Source organism: Drosophila santomea, chromosome 3R (assembly GCF_016746245.2).
Source record: "Drosophila santomea strain STO CAGO 1482 chromosome 3R, Prin_Dsan_1.1, whole genome shotgun sequence".
NCBI classification, from domain to species: domain Eukaryota; kingdom Metazoa; phylum Arthropoda; class Insecta; order Diptera; family Drosophilidae; genus Drosophila; species Drosophila santomea.
Window position 1 is genome coordinate 4035224 of NC_053019.2, and position 15709 is coordinate 4050932.

Genomic DNA, 15709 nt, shown 5'->3' on the forward strand with positions numbered 1-15709 from the left:
AAATGTATTTTAATATTATTCATCCTATTAATTTAATAAATAGTCATACTTTGTTAGAAGAGAGTTTTTTAGTACGAACTTTTAAAATCTGTTTCAAATAAAACTACCAAATTTAACAGCATTTTTTTTAAATATCTAGGTATGTATGTAATTTTTATATTTTACTTAAACCATGTATCTTTATGCAAACAAAATCTATTCAATATGCCGGTTTATCTTAGCAACATTTGTTTTCCGGTTCGCTCATTTTACCGTTTCGCTCGGGGATACCAAGACAAAAGTTGAAAGCAAAATGTTTAGCAACATTTCTTGTTGAGAAGACGACTTTGAAGGGAACACAAAATGCAATTTAGCATTTTAACATCTAATAGTACAGCACTTCTATACATGAAACATTTTAATTATTTTAATATTGAGTAGATACTGGAATTATTCAGCCGATATTAATTTATTAAACTTGCCTCGTCGAATGAGCTCAACTTTACAAAGATCCACTTTTACTGAAGAAGATTTCAGGGACTGAAAATGCATCATTAAATGAATTGTATCGAGTGCATATTTGTTATACAGCTGCTTGGTGAAAATTGTTGAAGCCATCTAGAGATAGATTTTCATATTTCAAAATATGAATATATTTAGTTGATAAAATGTACGAATTTTTATAAACCTCCTCAGCTGAACCGCTGCAAGTGCAGTTGATTCATTGGTTGGCAATACCATCCTGTGATCATTTCTTCACTGGTTGCTGTTTAAAACCCAGATTTTATAGATATATACGCTGTGATGATATACACGATATTTTCATATAAAAAAACATTTCTATATAATCAAAATATATTTTGTATGCTTTGTTTTTAAATTTTAAAGCGGTATAAAACCTTTTAAGTAAATCCTTCTTTAAGAAAAAGTTACTAAATCTACCTATTATTATTTCATAATTTCTTTCGTGTCTTACAAATTCCTTACAAATCATTAGATTCTTTGGTGGTCTCTGAACCAAACATTCGTACAAAACTGGTCCAAGATTAATTTGATTCGATTTTTTGGTCAGACATTGTAAATCACTTGATAAAAGCAGTTCATTGAAATCGTCTGATAAATGGGCCAGCAAGGCAAAGGGCTAAGAAGAACATGGCCAAAACTCTTTTCGCGCGAAATAAAGTTGTTGAAATTTGTACAATAAAAATCGGTCTTCATTAATTTGCATCGAACGAGGGACATTTGCATATGCATGAGGCCAGAAGTCAGCCCCAGAAAACGAAACCAATCAAGTCAACACCCAATTTTACAAGGAAATGCGGACCGAGACCCCGAATTTCTCCTGCCCGACTTTAAAGTGTCCGCCGCGATTCCCTTTACAGTGAAGTTTCTTTAACGGAAACCAGAATCTAAATGCATTTCGTTCAAAATATGGAAAATATTATAAATATAACAAAGTAATTTTAGTTGAGCGGGTGTCAAAGAAAAAACAACATGCTTTTAAAATCTAAAATCCTATGAAAATATTTTTTTTAACGTACGGTTACATTTTTTAATTTTTAAATTTATGCAGACATGCAATTTATTTTTATAGGCAGTTCACTATAGAGATGCCCAACTGTACTTGCAATATTTAAACAAAAATATATTTCGCGCAATAAATTTGACAGTAAAGTACTCGCACCGGGAGTTTTCGAGCCCGGAGAAGAGTGAAAAGTTTTTAAATTAAACACAAATTTATGGTCAAACAACGGCAACGGCGAAGTTAAAAAATGAAAAGGAGCAGTGAGAAGAAAAACCTGCAGGCTGTGGGGCAAAGCCAAACGGCAGCCTCTCGATCGCCGGAGCGCTCCGTTTAACCCCCTGAAGCCCCTCAAGACCCCTTTTAGCCCGCCGACTTTTGAAGCCAAGTTAGCACCTGTAAACCGGTTAACAGTCGGCAGGTAACCGAGTGGAGCTGGGAGCTTCATCTCCAAAAAACAGATGTCCTGCTGCTCCAAATTGAAAGCGCAACATACATCATCCATCCTTGCGTGCACCCTTCTTAACCCCCCGTTAACCGCCCCGCGGGTCCCTTAACCCGTCGAAGGGCGCCGTGCAGCTTGAATAATAAGGCAGCAACAACAAAGAAATTGGGGTCATGTACTTGGCCAAGTCCACCAGACAGGCAACATCTTTCACTTTGCAGCCTCTTCTGCGGATCCCCGAATTCCCCTCGCACTCCCCTCGCACTCCCCTCCGTTTCCCCCCATCCGCCACGAATAGTATGCATATTTTGGCCCTCTGTGGAGGTTGCAAAACTCGAAAATTAGTCGCGTGGCTTTAATAATCGGTGGATCCTGGGGAGGGGCTTCCAAGAGGGGGCTTTTAAGATCCGGAGGCGGGACATGCTCTTCATATCTGGTGGAGCGTGTGTCGCTCATGATCTGTTTATAGTTCAGATGGATGATGTAACGATCAATTGCAACCTGTTTCCGATATTTCTCCGGTGGCATGTGTCGTTTATTGCTGAAAGGTCTATCAAAAGGGCTTAAAAAGTAAACAAGACAAGAATGTGTGGGTATGTGTGTGATGATATGAAACCATTAATGAAAGTAAACAACAATCGTGTAATGACACAAACTTTTGAAACTTTCAACTCATAATTTTGTTTGCTTCTACCTTCAACGAAGGAAACCGCGAGTTTTGCCAATTTTTGTAATTTTGTTATCATTCGGTATTAAATATGTGATAAAAATGTATTTGGAAGTATTGCACAGATTTCAAGTTTCTGCAAATCTATATTCAATTTCTGATTTGTAATTTTCATTTTGTAATATTTCTACCGAATATTTAAAAAATACAAATTTCAATAAATGTGGGGCTTGGCTTTTGATTATTTATATTGTATCAGTTTAGTATCAGTAATAAACATAGTTCCAGAAAAAAGATCTCAACTTTTCCCAGGCAGGTGCGGTCCGGGAAAAATTCCCATCCGTTTTTCCCACACAGGATGCAAATGTAACAGAACCGAATAGGAAACCTTGAAACGAAAATTCGATTTCATGCAAAACACAAACGGGACATCAGGAAATCGGGAAAGAGAGAACTGGAAACCCCAAAACGAGTACCAAGGTCTCTCGTGAGGATAAAACGAAGGACGAACATGTGCGCTTCCCACAGACTCTCAGCAGCAGGTACACATGGATGTAGCGTAGAAGATCCTGCGGGATATCTATCCAGAAAAGGACTTATAGCCATTTCCCAGGCAGCTCGAAAACAGCTGCTTTTCAATCTCCTCTTCATTTACGAATTTTTAAGATTTTTATGTCTTACGATTTTACTGATTCAGATGTCGCTACTTGAAGATGCGAACTTCACTTCCGTGTGAATTTTTTCGAATTTCGCACAACAACAACAGCTGGCTAGTTAATCCTTTGCCAGTTGTTAGATGCAGGATTCTTCGACTTTCGCTTAATTGGAAGGAGTAGCAGCAGCAGTTGAAGGCGAAACCGCAGCAGTTGCAGTCGCTTTGTTATTGAATTCGAAACTTATCGGAAATCTTTTTTGGGCCTGAGAACGGAAACGCGACTGGGATCTTCGCAGCACCCTGTTTGCTAAAAATGAGAACGAAGAGGGTCACATCAAATCAAGGATCGCCGAGTGCGAGGGTGGATCAGGTGCATTGCATAATCTTTGCCTTTGTATTCCGGCGCATTTCATCTGTGGGAATATCTTTCGATTTCTGGCGAGGGGATCCCTGTGCAAGCGGATCGGAACGGAAGTTGTTTAGCGTGGGAAGTCCTGGAAGTCTTGGCAAAAAGAGATGCTGAAGGGGTTTTTTATGCAATCTAATTCCGGTGGGGACTACAGGTGAGGATTGCATGGATTTTCCAAAAAGAATATATATTACGCGAATGTTAAGCGAATTAATAATGGCGCCAAAAATGTAATGGAAATACATAGATATTAAACCAGAACAAAAGTTGTGTGTCCTGTGATCTAAGTAGGTGAGTTAACTTGAGAGCTTTTGCAGCTTTGGTTCGTGGAATCGAGAGGATACTGCTCCATACACACGCGCCTTGTCCTTTCAAATGACGATTCCTGGAATTCCAGCCGATTGTCCTTCAGCTGGACCACTGGCGGTAAACATCCTGTTATGGAACCCATCCCAACCCGTTTCATTCAAGCCCGAGATCGCCATATCCAAGATCGCCATCAGCTTTTAAGGCGAATGCGTAAAAGTTTCGCGTAAACAGAAACCGGAAACCAGACGAGTGGAGGCCAAAGGAACTTTCAGCAAATCGTGGGAATTTCGTGGGCTACTTCCTTCCGAGTGCGGGAGTCCTAACTGAGTCCATTGCTTTCTATGAGCGCGAATCAAATTACGCGTGCTGGCAAATCGAATGGGTTGGTACACTGGGGAAAATATTCCCTGTGTGTTGGAATCAATCTAAGTCAGAAAGCCTATAATTATTCACTGTTAGATAAAGCGTTAATCAATTAATTATATAAATTTACAACTACGATAATCTTAATAATTTACTTATTTCTTATACCATTTGTTCCATAAATGAAAATTTGCTAGCCATACATCTAAAATTGAATATTGTGTTTCAGTTCGTTTTTGTTCATGTACAGTTGAGAGGGGCTCCATCCATCATCCACATGCTGCTGCCTCGGCTGCTGTTTGTTGTTTTGCACCTTGAGCCTTGACTACTTCCGGTTTGCCGCGAAGAACGACAACTCCGAAGCAGGTAGTTCTTGTTTTGCTGGTTTGCTGCTGGTTTGTTGCTGGTCCCTGCATCCTCATCGCCGACACTTCCTGCGGGCCACTGGACATGCAAATAAGGATGTCGCCATCGCGGGCAGCAGGACATGCGTTTGCAGCGATATTCGGGGCACTGCTTATGTGGCGGGGCCAGGATCAAGTGGCTGCCACAGTTCGGCCAGCGAACCGGATGTTGTTGCCATCGATCGATTTGGGAGTAGCCAACTAAGAGGCTATCGTGTGGGCGGAGATGTATTGCGTTTTGGTATCAGATCCAAGAGAGCAGCTCTTCCGAGCCTTAGAAGGAACGCATGGATGTGCTGTTTAAAATGCTACAATTATTATAAGTAGCTATGTAAGAAATTAACGCAATGCATTTACTTCATCACACGAGCTGACAACGAGACTGGGTTTTATTTGTTTAGCAATTAAAAACTTGCACCTTTGTTATTCCCAGTTAATTGCCAAAGACTGCAGCGTTTTCATTGCCATGGCCAGGACCTCGAAGGACTAAAGTAAACAACATTAGCCAAAATGGCAATTTGCAGATACGGCCACCAAACAAATGTCTAGACAGGGCAGGACTACAGTCCCGGTGCTCTGATACACCTGCCCAGGTAGTTAAATTAATCGTCAACGTACCGCTCCAGGGGGAGAAACAGGATCTGTAGTGGGAGTTCCCGAGCAAACGCCTTCGATAGGATGGGGAATTGATGAACTACGAAAGTTACCAAAGTTATTATCCTCGTACCGAAATGATTGCGCAAAAAACAAAAGATAAATCTTTTCATTGCTTTCCTTTGAATTTGAAATTTTGCCGATGCTCAGCAGGTTGCCGAATAGGGTATAATAGTATACCCAAGTTTTTCGAACAGCGGTACGTGCTCTTTTTTTTGGTAAATAATGCTTAGGCATTCTACACTTAAGATCCTCTACCTACTACGGGTACAACTACCCAGGGATCAGTTCTATGGGTGGGTCTAAACATGTGTTGGACACAGACTGGGCACGCACTTAGCCTCACGATAAGATATTTGAATACTGGCGACAAAGAGGTCCTTCGGTGAAGTACAGTTTTAGCTGTTGCAGTTGTAAAATCAATTAGTATATAGCACTCTGCTCAAAAGTATTTGAAGTTAGTCTGGGTAGTTTGCCTGTAGGTTGGTACTGCCCTTACAAATAATTTATATTTTTCGTATAATGAGAGGCCCGCACCTTACTCGTTCCAGAGACCTACCATCTAAAACTCGATGACAGCTTCAATTACGGATGTTATTATACCCAAGGAACACGAGTGTTGGATCGCAACTGAACCATTCAGAAGTTCTGAATCAGAAGCGGAATATCTTTACCATACGCACTCGAGCAGGTACAGTTTCGTTACGCCAGCTCCACCAACAACAAGAACTACAACTAAAGCAGCAACTACTACTATGATGATGATAACAACAATAATAACGAACAACGAATGTCAACGCCAATAAAGAGCAGAGGAAAAGCAGTCAACAACATCATCATCCGCATCAACGTGATCGTGTCAGGTTTTTCTCCTTCACGTGGAGGCAGATAATCAGCCCGCATAAATACAAATTAAAGTGCAGCCAACTTACGGTTAATATATGCAACAACAGGCAAAACAACGACAACGATCGGCAACAACACTCAAGTTAAATAAGATGGGAAAGAAATAGCATTAAAATTAAATTTGTCGCGTGTTTGGTCGCCTGCTGCTTCTGTCCCCCCTCCCCTCCCCCTCTTCCTCTTGCCATTTCCCCAACTGAAAGCAAGGAGTGGGGACAGAGGGTGCAGGGGTCTGGAAAGGGTCGGCCAAGGTAGCTGGCCCCAGCATTCATTGCTAATCATGGTAATTATGGCAATGAAAAAGTTGCCGGGCCAAAAAGCGAGACGAATAGCAACAGCAGAAGATACTCGCAAAAAGCAGCAAGTTGACGAAAAAACTGCAAAAATAAATAAAAGCCGAAAAGCGAAAAGGTGGGGAGCAGTGCCCTATGATCGAAAGGGTATAAGGGGCTATGTGGGCAGTTTGATTTACCCAATAAAAGTGGGTGTTACTCTATATTAGTCTACGTTAATTGCAACATAAAACACGCTATAAATCTAAAACTTAATCAGAAAATGTACAAGAGACTATATCCTTAATTTTATAAGGTTTCTTACATAAATTCTTACATAAAGACAAAGTTTGTCTTTAAAAAGTTTTAATAATTTAATATTGTTAATATGTATATATAAATGTTGGACCTTACATTCGTTCTAATAAATTGTATGGTATAAAGTATTACATATTTTATTAGAACTTTGCAGTAAGAAGTAATGAAAAGACGTTTGTGTGCCTCCAATTCAGCAACCAACGAATTGTTGTGAAAGGTACACTTCTGCATTATTTTATTATAGTCAAATAGTGGATAGTAGTGGAAAAGTACATTTTCGAAGAGTGTCCATCGGTCGGCCAATCTGCTTCCGACTACCCTATAGTTTTGCTTTTCCCTGGGCTGCTGCTCTCCTGCTCTCAGCTGATAAACAATGAAAGAGGAACAACAGTAAATACACCTGTTGACGGCCCGTCGATGTGACTGACTTGTGGCTACGCAGGCGCAACAACACAACTGCTCGGCGAAATAATCAAGACAGCAGGAGCCGGAGGTTGGGTTGGGGGCTGGGGAAACGGAAGTTTATTCGCATAAACACAAGAACCGGATGCAGCTTGCTTCCAGGACACTGACAAAAGTATCGTGAAGAGAAAAAATTAAATTAAATTTCAACTGCAAGAACAGGTTGGGTAAATTATTTTTCGCCTCCTTCGGCGGGGAAACCCGTTTAGGCTTATCTCTGCGTACATCCCCGAAAATAAAGCGAGCGAAAATGTCCAATTTTGGGTAATCTCGCTACCCGAAAAGGGGCAGCTGGGGAGATCATCTGAGCGTCTTTTGCAGATCGCCACTGGCAGCTTGGACTCCTTGGACTTAATCTGTTTTGATATTTTGCCAAACTGATTTTTCATTATCATAAATGACAAAATGCATTAAGAGCCGCCCGGATTCGCCTGCCGGTGAAGGGAAGTATTTTGATATATCATTTAATATTGCTTTGCGGCATACTCGTATCTGGGTCAGCGATTAAGATTTTAAATGCCAATTATCGGCGGCGATTTGGCGTCGCAAGAATTCGGCTTCCCGACAAGTCGTAAAATATTTCCAAATAGCTGCGCCTTTGAGGGGAAAATATTGACAAAGCTCAGGCTGCAGACAGACAGACGGAGCCTGAAGTTTTTGGCTCGTGCTAAGCTTTTGCCAAATGCCAGAACCAATATTTGAACTTCTATATCCACTTATCGACGTTCCGAGAAATATTGGGGTTAAGTTCAGTTTCGCTCCGAATGCTCAGGTAGCCGCGCAAGTCGAACTCTGACAAAAATAAAATAATAATCCCAGCTCCGATAAGGTCAGCGCTCAAATAAGATAAGATAGTGGTCCGCAATCTAAGCAAATACAAATCGAATATGGAATGTTGAATGTTGAATGTAGAATGTGGAAGAGTTTCAAGAGTTCCTCGTAAATACATTTTCGTACGTTATCGGTGGGCGAACAGCTGCCCCAAGGAGATAACCCAACAGGCACGCGCTATATAGTCCATCCGATCCGATCCTATCCGATCCCACGCCATATTCCAGATCCGATCCGTGCTGTTTGCTCAGTAGTGCAATAAAAACTGTTTGCCGTATCCTTACGCTGCGGCATCTGTCGCAAGGATATGCGCATTTTATTGCTGCTGCTTTTATGGCTCTGATTATGCCATTTGAAACTAAGTTGCGCCTCATTAAGAGAGCCCTCAGTTTTATTGGTTATGGCTAGTTAAATTAATGTGCATTTTCATACTCTATGGTTCTTCTTACGAGGAGAGACAGTTGACAGCTATAAATGGAGTGATCTTCATTAATTTATACATTAAAAGACCACCTTCGAAACCAGCTTGTCAATTGTGGAACTTTGTAGTTTGTCATCTGTAACCAGATCTAAAGCTGAACGTACAGTATTGTTCTTTAAATGTAAAATTAAAAAAAATTTACTGAGAATCTTTTATAAGTATAAGTATAAGTTGTGGCTTATAAGTTTCTATAACAGAAGCAAAGGTATTACGACCATGGGGTCTTCTTATAGATATCCCTTTCAGTAGCCCATCTTTATTAGATTCCATTCTGCAATGGATACCACAAAGATGACTGCAAGCTGTTTCTGATATCGATACCGAGACAGTAGCTCGAACAATAAGCCACAAAGTCAGACAAAAGATCAATGTTAGATCACAGTATCCCCCAACTCATATCCTGGCGAATGGGATGCCAACATTCCTTCTCAGCCTTCTTTGATCCACCCCTGAGCAGATGAGCCGACGCCTCCGATCCTGTCCTCAATGGCAGCCCAACTTCTGATCCAGTTCACGTCTTCTTTTGTATCGGAGAATGTTATACATTTCACATTAGATTTCTTTGGCTCTTTGTGTCCGACTGACTGACTGACTGCCTGTCAATTTCTAGCCTTCTGTTTATTGCATTTTGTGGTCGATCAGCGCACGATAAGATATTCCATGGGGCTCGGGCTGTGCAGTAGTCCATCCATAATTACAAGGATAATCGCCTGATTGGTTATCCATCATGTAATATTTCAATTTCCCTTTGAATTTTCTGAAGTGGATCATCGATCGATCGCTTGAGTGGTTGGCTAAGTGTTTGCATCTTGCACTTTGATATGGATATCTAGATAATGACTAAGTGAGATCAGCTAGGCAGCTGAGGAAACATGATAATACGTGAACATTTCCAGAAGTTTCAATGTGAATATTTGATAGCGATTTAGGACAGTGAAGATAGTTGCAATGGATAGGAGCAATTGATGAAGTACAGTTTTCCCAAAAGCTGGCTGTTTTGCTTCTCGTATTTGCTTTATAATTAATAAATTCCATAAATAAATTTAACTTTAGAAAACATACTTTGGTAATTGAAATGCATTGCATGGAATGATGATGAGCAACAAGGATTTTCAGCACTGTGGATCTAAATTATCAGATGGAGATACAGCTCCAGATGCCTAATTTCAAATTTAGCTAAATGATTGGAGCAGCCATCGGAACACCTCAATTGAGGGAAGAAGGGCGACCCTTGGCAATCTTCCCGGCTCCAAATTACTTTACGGCTAATCGTTTTGTGCAGCAACAAGGGGAGAGATAAATGGGAAATGAAAAAACAAAAACAGCAGAGTGAAAAATAGAACATATTGCTGAAAAGCTCGTAACAGGCGCAAAACGGTGCCGGCCTGACCCCGAAGGCAACCCCAGCGGCAAGGCAAGTCGGTGCCACAGAGATCCCCATCCCACAACCAGGTCTTTGGCCACATCCACATCACAGCACATCCACATCCACATCCACATCCACATCCACATCCTCATCCCGATCTCGGCCAGAGACAACAGTTGGTGTCTGACAGCAACCTGACTCTCTGATCAAACTCGGACTGTGTGAATTGCCAATGCGCATGCGCGCCAGCAATAACAACAATTTCCACATTTAATGATAATAATGCCGGCGATAATAGTCCGAAATTAGTTAAACACGAATTATAACAAAACAAAACAAGGGGAAAAGCTTGGACACTACACCGAATATTTGAATGCCCTTGAAAAGTATTAAGTAGTATATTCATTTTTAGATTTCACCTTACGTTAGTTTCGTGGGCAATAGCCATTAAGAACGATGTTTTATTATTTATGTTACATTATACAGGCACATATTTAAAAGTGCTAGCTATGATTCTCAGGCACATATTTAAAAGTGCTAGCTATGATTCTCAGCATTTGATTTTCCTTAAAGATTTTTGTTTAATGCTGAATATTTTCGGAGTTAAGCAATCCCTCAGTAGATGAACATTGTATGGACCAACTCCCCGCTGAAGTTCATTTACCTTTACATAGAGTATGGCCAGGAGAAAGATAGCCGGGACTTGAGCTGGAAAAGGGTGCTCCGGATCAGCTTTTGAGGCCCTAAGTGCCGCCAGCTGTTGCCCGAAGCGGAGAGCTGGGAGCTGGGAGCTTTGAGCTGCGAACAGCGAACAGTGAACAGCAAACAGCGAGCGAGATTGCTTTAGCCGACTTTGAACGCAACTTAATTTGGCTCAGGTGGCGCGCATTCATGGAACAAATTTATAACAATTTCCAGATCAGCATGAAAACAGGGACTGAAAATTGCTAAGGGGTTACTAGGCAATCCGACAATATGTCTATTAGCGGAAGCATTCATCTAGAAAACAAAACTCACTTTAATGCGAGGGAACTCTTATTATTATTCTCGCCATCGAAGGGTCTTCACTACAAGCGTGTATTTTCGTCACGTCTGAGTCAAGAATTTCCATTTAGCTACTTTATGACATACTTATTGCATTTACGATTTGCCTCCCCACCTTTTGACCTCTACTGCGTTGACTTTGCCCAACAATCTTTGAAGTGGCCGCGGAAGGGGCGGACAGGTCGGCCTATTAATGGGGCTCAACTTTAACGATTCTTACGTGATGATCTCCTCAGCCAGACTCTGGATTTTGGCCGGTCGATCTAGCCGCCTATCCGGCTCCAAACTGACCACACACAAAACTTTCCAGCCACCTCTATGATCGGGCAAATGATATCAGAACCACTGATGAACGCAATTTATGTGTCAAAACTAAGGTGAAGGGAGACCAACTACTTGGATAAAAAGTAAGGAGCTGGAAAGAAAAACCGTCATATGTGTAGCTTCAAATCAAAATTAACGGCTATTTATTAATTTAATTTAATTTGGCGTTTTTAATATTCCTATTGCTGCAACACTTTGTTTCAAACTGCTTGCCTACAGATTTTGTAATTTGAGTGCCCCCTAAACATTTCTTGGAACCTCTTACGTTTTGCGTTCTTTTGTTATTCGATAACTTAATTTAGGAATAAATTACAAATGGAATCATTTTAAAACCGAGCTGCTTCTGTTTAGCATTCGATGCCCAGCAAGCGAAAATGTCGAACAATTGCAAATAAATTAGTGAAAACTAATACGAAACGAACGAATTTTCGCTCGACGCAAATAAAAGAATAGACCTGAAACAAAAGACGGACAGAAAGCCAGACGTGAAAACCGCAAAATGACAATCGTAAACGGCACCGCAGGATGCCAAAGGATACCTCAAGGTACCTCATGGCACCTCAGGATGCTAGCAGGCAGGCAGGCGGGCGGGTGGACCTTCGGGACACCAGAGAATCCTGGGTGGGTTGGTCCCGACGACACCCACAACCGATCCGTGATTCGTGTCCTGCCCGCCTTTGTTTTTGGCAAGGGTCCACGCACAGGACACATGCGGCGTTGCAGGCACAGAGCCGCCTGATGTCACTGATGCTTGTCACTGATGCTTGACCAAAGAGTACACTTAAAGAAATGTATAAAAATGATTTTTTATTTTTAGTTATTGAAAATACTATGCATTTTTATACTAATACACATTGATTATTTTACTCCTACTACTGCCAATTTTTTATTTCGGAAAATACCCTAAGTCATTGTTGCGAAAATACTCTGTGCGATAGGATTTTTCTCAGTGCACTAGCTTAAGTTACAATTTAGTTCCATTGAAAATCAAGCAGTATCTAGGCTTGTCCATATGTCAGCAGCAGTTGTTTGAGTCGACCTGGCTTCCGATATGGATATTGATATCCTTTCGCCTGCTGTCCCTAGTTGTTCTGTGTCAAATCTTTGTTAGTTCTTCTTTTGGGTTCCCCTAATTGTTCAAGTTGCCGACAACTTTCGGCAAATTGCAGCTACTGGAGAGACAGAGATCATGGCCAATATATATCTCGAACAATCTTTGCCTTGGATACTTTGTTAACCAAATTTACACGCGACAGGCGGCTGCAAGTTCTTGGTCCGGCTGCAAGTTATCAGCTGAAACTGATCGCCGAGGCAACCTGCAAACCGTGCAAGAACCCAAGAAACCCAAGAAACTCTTCTAACTGAGCTCACAAATTCAATTTCGAGCAGCTCCAAATCAAAGGTGTTGCTTGACCCTTTTGCGAGGGATACTTAGCCGAAAATAAAAAAATAAAAAAGGGAAGCAGTTCGAGAGCATCTGCCAATGAATGCGTAATGACCAACTGCCAAAAAGTAGTGAGGGAAAGGACTCGAGTCGGCTAATGAACGACGATGTCGAAAATCTACAACGTGGCTGAAAAAGACGAAGCGAAGCCCTTGCGCTTACAGATGCCAACGAATTATATGCCAACGGGTTGGACACCAGAAAATAAAAAAGAACCGAAAAAACGATACGAAAACAAAACAGTTGCCGAAGGGTTCGAGTCAAAGTCAGTCAAATGATGGCATGGCGCAATTATCGAGGCGGGTTAGGGATTTACCACCTGGAGTCTTGGATCTCTCTCGCTCTTGACCAGCCAGCTAGAGCCAGCAGCAGACGTTTTCCCTACACTCAGAAAATTAAAAATCAAGACCATTAAATAACTGGTTTTAATAACTTGAACTGTTAGAAATTTATATTGATTGAAACTGAATAGTATATATGTAATCCGAACTGTAAGTTTTGTGTCTGTTTTTGTAATAGCCGAACAAAAGCGTTTTTCTTCTGAGTGTGACTGATCCTGAAAGGGTTTAGTCTGAATTTAATTAAATTGAGCTGTATCTGTATCCGAGAATCGATTCGAGATGGCATCTGCCCCGGAGTGACCTCCATTTCCATTGCCATGCCGCTTGCCCCGCTTCTCTAAGTGAAACAAACGCCTAGCAAAGGGCACGTGCTCAGCTTGACTTCTCAGATATTTTCTGCTCCGCAAGGACCGTCAACTGTACTAGGGATCGTCCTTGCAGCGGCTTCATCTTAGTCGTAAACCACGCCGACTGACACCAGGTGCTGGCTGGACGGCCTTTTCTTGGCCTTATCACTCGCTCCTTGGTACTTCGTCCTTCGCCTTTTGTCCGGTTTCGAGTGCTGCGGAGCCCATTGTACCGCTCTGTCGTCGCGCGTTTTGTTCAGCGCGGCGTGCGTGTCCTTGCATCTTGGCCCATTGTTTTGATTCATTTTGTCAAATTTATATAACATTTATTACTACGCACGGAGTCTGCGCAGCTCGGCTAACCAAAAATCTTCATTTAATGGTGTCAAAATATGGAATCGCAGAAAGCCAGATATAAATCCTCGTAAAGAGGGAAAATTTATGGGATCTTGTTGATTGCGATGCGTTGAAAGACTGAGCATCGTTGAAAAGAATTTTGAATCATGGTTGGCTGGTCAGAGATAGAAGACAGGATTTATTAAGAGTTTAACTATGCGGGAGATTCCCCAAATCTCGTCTTTAGTTTGCGATCAAAGAAGTGAATTTAGTAAAAGATATTATCTTAGCAGGGGTTTACCTATATAGTTCTATTTTGCACCCTGATTTTTTTTCATTTTATTATGTTCATTAAATAAAAGAGTCAGTTTCTAGAATTTTCCATGATCTCTTTATCGAAGGAAGTATCAATAGAAAGGCTTTAAATTCTCGATCGATAAGAAGCATTAGCATCGAAATCCCTCAGTTACAACGTCTAGACTTACGGTAAACAACCTTGCTTGCTAATTAGAGCATATCTTTAGCTGAAGATCTGCAGGAAGGCCAAAGGAGAGGATTTAAAAACGTAATTCCGTCTCCTGGCTCAAATGTCCTGGCAAATATCTAAGCCAGCCAAAGGTCAGTTTGGCCACAAAGCACGTGCCATTGTCGGAGTTGGTGAGTCGGGGCAGGTGATGCGTGAAATACCGACTATGCTGAGGTGCCCCATTGTTTGGCCAGAAACACCCACAGTGCGTGCACATATGCAAATATTTTCAAAGAGCCGGACAGCTGCAAGCGGACTAGAAACAAAGGAGAGCAACAGGCAGGATCAAATAGGGAACAGGACCAAAAGTACGGCAAACAAAGGTGGAACGCACTGAACCTGCTGGCCAAAGACAACGCCAGGGATAATTTGTTTTCGGCCCACCTACTGTTCTGAGGTATTTGCATTCGGTAGAGGCCAAATGAAGTGGCCAGAACAGATGTATTTTACCTCAACTCTGGCCTATTGCACAACATGAAAGCGGTGAGTGGGTAATACCCGGAAAACCTTCACACATTTGCCTTGCTTTCGTTAAAAAATCACGCTTAAGTGTGAATCGGTATATGATGGGGATTTACGCCAATATAATAGAACTTTTCTCAGAATGGATTTGGTCCAATATCACGTATCTTAGTTGAGGGAAATTGAATACTCGAAATGTAGGATAGGCAGATGTATTTCTCTGACTTCAAATCAACATTCAAACCATTCAATCTAATTGTACAAACAAATCCAACCCTTTCGTTGGTGCAAAACATAAAATGTGACAAATCAATCTGGAGCATTTCCGTAAAAGGATTTCTATTCTCAATGCACAAGAATAAACATTTCCCTGTCATGTTTGCGTAAAATTCAACGGGAGTAAACAATCGGCAAATGTCACAGGCAAGCTGTAAAAATTTCAATCGATCGATGGATGGGTTGAATTGTATAAAAGGTTGATATCTATATAGGTAAATGATGGCAATTTGTGCCCTTGGCATCTATGGGTTAATTCAGTTGCATATTTTGCTATCGGCAAACAATGTGGGGGCGCTAGATACAAATACAGCTGGTAATGCATCCATGTCGAATTTCTTAAATGGGGCTTATTGTCTATTCTTTTGTCAATAGTTCAGATATATTGTAGCAATGCAAATATACGATTATAAGGAAAACAAAACTTCTTGGAATATTGAAGTCTCTTTTAATGGAGTTTTAAGAGTCTACATGAAATGCCAGAAAATTATATTTCCCCTTCTTTATAATAAATATTGTATTCCCACAAAGCAAGCTCAAGAGAAAGCTTGAAAATATTAATTTCTTAA